This window comes from Cavia porcellus, unplaced genomic scaffold (assembly GCF_034190915.1).
Source record: "Cavia porcellus strain 051 isolate PalLab524CR breed Dunkin Hartley unplaced genomic scaffold, mCavPor4.1 scaffold_30, whole genome shotgun sequence".
In the NCBI taxonomy this organism is placed as follows: domain Eukaryota; kingdom Metazoa; phylum Chordata; class Mammalia; order Rodentia; family Caviidae; genus Cavia; species Cavia porcellus.
The window spans coordinates 28067383-28073461 of record NW_026947513.1 but is presented as its reverse complement, the minus strand read 5'-3'; positions in this window follow the sequence as shown (position 1 = coordinate 28073461).

Below are 6079 nucleotides of genomic sequence, written 5' to 3'. Positions count from 1 at the left end.
TGGCCTCCGCTTGGCGAGAACCAGGCTCCGCCCCTTTTGGGACCTTGGGGGCAGTTGTGCGTTCCTGTGACTGACCGGGCTGGTCGTCTCGTGACCGGGTGACAGGGTGACAGGGACGTTCTAGGAGTCTCGTTTATCCTCGCGTTCGAAGTTACCAAAATTTGTTGCAGTTCCCTGCTTGTAGGCTTTACGTAATCATGACACTAGGTGAGCCTCCGTCCGGGCTAAGCAGTTTAAGTTTTAAGCAGGAGTCCTTGGCTGTCGGACCATCCAGTTTAGTTTCGGACCTGTTGTAGACCCTCAGGCAGTGTGCATGGCTCCTCTGTTGCCTCCGAGTTTGCCTCTCTGAATAACAGAAATAGGGCTAGGCGGGATTAAAACAATCAGTACTCAGTTTCAAGTAAAGGGAGCGTACGTTTGCAGGGCTCCTGATACACTGCTACTTTAACTCACTGTAGGGGTGTGTGTGTATTGCTAGGGGTTGAACTCAGGGCCTTTGAACTGATTTATGGTCCCAACCCTTTTATAAATGTTTTATTTTGAGACAGAGTCTCACTAAATTGCCCGAGCTAGGCCTAAATTTTGCGATCAGAGGTGTCTGCCACCCTGCTGTGCCATTCATTCATTCATTATCTTTCATTCACTCCACAGTGTCTATTGAGTGCCTGCTCTGAACAAGATACTGTGATTTGCTGGTGAACAGTCTCAATCCTAAACTGGCTCATGGTCCTCCTAGACATCTGTCAGGTTTCTCATCTCTTTCTGAGTTCCTTTTGCCGTTGTACACATTTCTTATTTTTCACTGACTCTTGAACTGCTCCCGACTTAGTCTGTTGCAAACATATTTAAGGCAGTCATCTAAAAAATAAATTCAACCTTGTGTTTTCTTCCTTAGAGCGTTTGCTACTTCCTAGCATACACAGAATCATGGCTTAATCCTGAACCTGTGAGCCTCACACAAATAGGAAGCATAGCCAATAGGTGCACATCTGAAATTCCAGCACTTGGGAGTTAGAAGGATCACAAATTAGAGGGCAGCCTAGGCAATTTAGAAAAAGAGAAAGAAGAAAGGAAGAATTAAAAGTTCTAGATGACCTTTATGCTAATACAAAGCCTACATTTTTTTTCTTTCTGACTAGACTGTGAGATTCCAGAATCCAGTTTTACCATTTTCTTTGTATTGCTGAGCAAGGTGCTTAGCACATTGTATATTGATAAGTATATATTCTGGTTGCCCATCAATTTCCAAGCAGTTAATAAATTGGCCTGGTTAATGGGTCTGTGAGAAAAACTAAAATCATAAAACATTCAAGGCAGCCAGTGGTGGAGCACACCTTTAAATTTAGTACTCTTGGAGGCTGAGGCAGAAAGATAAGTTTCAGGCCAACCTGGGCAATTTAGCAAGATTATGCCTTGAAAAAAACAGTTTTGTTGTTTTTTTAAGGGATGGGGATGTAGCTCAGTGCAAAGATCCTAGGTTCAATTTTCTGCACTGTAAATAAATAAAATTATTCAAGGCATCTTGTTATTTTTTTCCTTTTTTTCATTTTTCGAAATAAAAGTATTCTTCAAGGGAAATTGTCATTATATGTTTCTACTGACATGTAAAGATTTTTGGGCCCTTTGATATTTTGGCAGTAAAGCAAAGGATTTATACATAAATTGGGTAAGATCCAAAGTCTTCCCAGAAGTTGATTCATATTTGATAGAGGAAGATTTTAGGATTTTTTAGTACATAATGTGCATAATGTTTGTAATACAAATGTGTACATTCTTTGCATGGAGTTAGATATAGTAATATATCCTAATTCCTTTTTAAAATCTCCTTTTTCTTCCCGCAAATCTCTTGATCCATTTCCCTTTTGCGTGAGATTACTTGTAATCAGTCTTCCTGGATTAAATTAAATCAATACTTCCAAATACCTCCCCCATTAAGAGCCAGTGCAATCACCATAAAATGGTTTTCTCCTAAGACTTGAGTGTGTGTGTGTGTGTGTGTGTGTGTGTGTGTGTGTGTGTGACAGAATCCCACTATGCTTGTTGTTCAGGCTAGCTTTGAATTTGTTATATAGTCCTTGCTGGCCTCGAACTCAGGGTGATCCTCCTACATCAGTTGTGATTACAGGAGGTGAGATATATATATATTTGTCTTTTTCTTTTTTACCGGTACCAGGGATCGAACTCACGATCTCACACTCACCACGCAGGCACTTACGCTGTTGAGCTAAATCCCTGGCCCTTGGGAGGTGATTTTATAAAAAATTAATCATAAAGGAATAGCTTAGAGTACTCGGTAATTTATATACATTAAGCCAAAGTGATAAATTCCTTCTTCTTTTTTTTTTTTTTTTTAATTCGGTACCGGGGATCAAACTCACAACTGCCTGTTTGCAGTTTTTGGGGTCTTCTATATAGACTATCATGTCATGTGCAAATAGTGATAATTTAACTTCTTCCTTTCCTATTTTTATTCCTTTCATTTCTCCTGTCTGATTGCTCTGGCTAATATTTCCAGAACTATATTGAATAGGAGTGGTGATAGTGGACATCCTTGTCTTGTTCCTGATTTTATTTTATTTCATTTTTATCGATACCAGGGATCGAACTCATGACTGCCTGCTTGCAAGGCAGGCGCTTATGCCGCTGAGCTAAATTCCCAGCCCTTGTTCCTGATTTTAGAGTGAAAACTTTCAGTTTTTGTCCACTTAGTATAATGTTGGCTGTTGGTTTGTCATAGAGGGTCCCATAAATTCTATATGAAGTAACTCTGCAATACTTTTTCCAGCCCAGAGTCCTGAGTATCAATTAACATTCTACTTTCTTCTGCTATAACTTCAGTGTTGTTTTTTCCCGTAACTGCATCCGTATTTGCAGCACTTGTACATTGCTGGCTCCTACTCTTGCTTTCAGGAATTCAATTGCTATCCTTTTGTCTCTGTGTCCACGTGCCTGGCGTGCGTGTGTGAACCAGTGTCCAAGTGACACCTTGTATCAAGTGTTGGGCTTCCCTTATAGAATCTGACAGCCTACCATGATCCCTACTGACTGCCTGAACTGTTCTAATTACATCAGCATCATGAACTTCAGACTCGACTCTAGTCTCTGGTTCGACGTACTCAAATTTTAAGATACTACTAGGAAGTTTCCTATCATTCAACAGTTATTTAATCAAAATGAGCAGTTATTATCTTTTATTATTTTCCCTTGTATTTTTGTTTTTAAATTGTAAATTGGCACAGTGGTTTAGAATTTTTAAGCAGAAAGGAGAGAAATATGATCATAATAAGGACTGACCCATTCTTTCTAACAGGATGTTAGATTATAATGAAAGGTACAGAATACAGAATACACTTCATACACATGTGAAAGACAAGGCAGTTCAAGATATTGGCAAAAGAATGTTTACATTTATGGCAGTGAAATGGAAGCTGGGTAGGGAAGAAGTGGATGATCAGATGGCAATAAAGCTAAGTTACCATGATGTTAATAAATGAGTGTATATGCAAATATCTATGTGAGAGAACTGGAAGAATATGATGGCTAGAGATGGTGAAATGAAAATACCTTTCTTTTGTTTTTTTGTTCTGGGGAAGAAACTCAAACCTTGTGTTTGCCAGGCAAGTGCTGCTGAGCTAAATCCCCAGCCCTGAATTTTAAATATTTTATATTCAGTAGATTTACACCATGACCACAAAAGGCGTTGGCATCATAAAGCAGAAGTGACAGAAGAGCAGGGAAACAAAATTGGGTTGCTGGAGGTTCTCCAACTGCATTTCCACCCAATCATTAGAATAGGAATTTGAAGATTTTACAAGAGATGAAACTGCTCTTTTTGACAATGAAAAGAGATAAACAATGGGGAGACTGCAGTCCACATTGTCAGAACCCAGTTAGCTCGTGAGTCTCATGAACGAAGTCTAAATGTTTTCACTTGTTCAGATCATTATAGTTTTCACTTTTGTCTAAGAACAGTACTTCTTAAAGACCCCCCGCCCCAAAAGCAGGCTTTGCAGGAGAATGAGTTTTCTAATAGACTTTATAGGTCAACCCAAATAAGCATAATTGCATGCAAATAATGTTTCTAGACAATTATCTTCAGCTCTCCTTGCAAACACATTTTCCATCTCTGAGTCTTTTCTACAGAGAAATCTTACATCTACTACGATGTGAGTTTCTTCTATAGATAATTTAAGGGGACTTTAGAAATCCTGGAATCCTAAAATGTATCTGTACTTAGGTTTGGATATATTTTCTTGGGGCACATTTTGTGCTTGACTTCCTTCTCTAGCAGAAGGGATGAAAAGTACATAAATAAAATTAGTGGTCCATGTATGAGACAAAAGAAAAAGTTAATATCTGAGTTTGCAAATCATGTGATGTCGTTATAAGTAAGCACCTGGCACAGGGTCTGGCATTAGTTTGCATGCAGTAAATATGAGTTCTTTTTTTAAAAAAAAATCTTTTTTTTTTTTTTTTTTGTGGCTCAAGTACTTGCCTGGTAAGTGCAAGGTCATGAGTTCAATCTCTGCACCAAAAAATAAACAAATAAAATACTAGAAAACAAATTGAAAAAAAAATGTACAACAAGAAATAAACAGACCAGTGATTTAACCTAGGCTGTTAAAATAGAACTATTCAAGGTAAAAGATTGCAAATAGTTTGTTCAGCTTTCTAATTAAAATGTAAAGCAAGCTGGAAGTAGTGGTATGTGTCTGTAATTCTAGCTATTCAGAAGGTTGGGGCAGGTGGATCACAACTTCAAGACCAGCTTGTGCAACTTAGCAAAGCCATTAAACAATGAAAAAAGCTAGTGATATAGCTCAATGGTAGAGAGCAACTGGGTTCAGTTTCTAGTAACACACATACTCCCCACACACCCAAAAGGCCAAAAGCCAAAAAGCCAAAAAAAAAAAAAAAAGAAATCCAAAGTACCCAAGAAATTTATTTTTCAGGGTAACATAACGCTTCCAATTGAGATATTTTAGTTCTGATCAATAGTTTGGTGGATAAGATTTCTTTGCTCTTTAATCTCACCTCTATCTCCAGTATCCTGAATATTGTGGTCAAAACATGAATCTGTCTACTTTTTGTCAAATGTTAGAGAAACAAAATTTCTTTTACATCTGGGTAACTCTGTTGTGGGGAATCTTTTCACTGCAATGAGTATTTGAAAAGAAATACTCTCTGAATAGCCACCCCCTTTTCTTTTCTTGCCTGACAGTTTCATTTTCAGCCAGAAGCGGGGGAGAGGGGGACAAGAAAAACAAACCCACAGGAGGTGACCCCGGCTGGAGTACTCCTCATGCTGTCAATCAACCAGAGAACCATCTGTCCCACTTTACATTTCAGGAGCCACCGTGCACATCTGCTGTGTCTTTTCTGATGTCACTTATAGAACCCGCTAAAAGCTGTTAGACGCGTTGCAGGAACCAGAGTGTCGCTGCATGAGGCTGATTTTGAATTTTAGCAGCTGGGCTCAACACATTCATCTCAGTTTCAAAAAGTTTTTTATGAGATTAGAACCACAAGGTTAATAATTCATTTTATGGTAATAATGTCTAAGAGAGTGGGTCTTAAATTTTTGTTCTCTAAAAATTTAAAATATACAAACATACATAATTTAACAAAACCCAACAAATATTTAAAATTCAAGTAGATTGTAAATACTTAAAATAATTACTCATGGGTTCCTTTTTAGAAAAAATAACACCTAAAAAAATTTTGTAAAACTTTGACTCCAGAACCAAGTACTTTCTGATAGGGAAGCAAGTTTGCTGTCTGCTAAAATGCTAGTGTCGAGATTCAGGCTAAAGATCTAAAATATTAATAACTTCAGGCCAGTTTCTCTACATCAACCACAAACTAAACAAAGTACAAATACAAAGTACAAGTACAAATAAGTATTTACTTATTTATCTTCAAGGGAAATGAGGATTGCATTCTTATGATATTACAGGTTTAAAAAAACATACTGACCCAGAGTATTAGCTATAGGAAACCAGCCTTGGCCATGTGCTTGTATTTTGAAAACCCTGTTTCTCAGTATGAACTCCAACAGGATTTCATATGCCTTTATGGT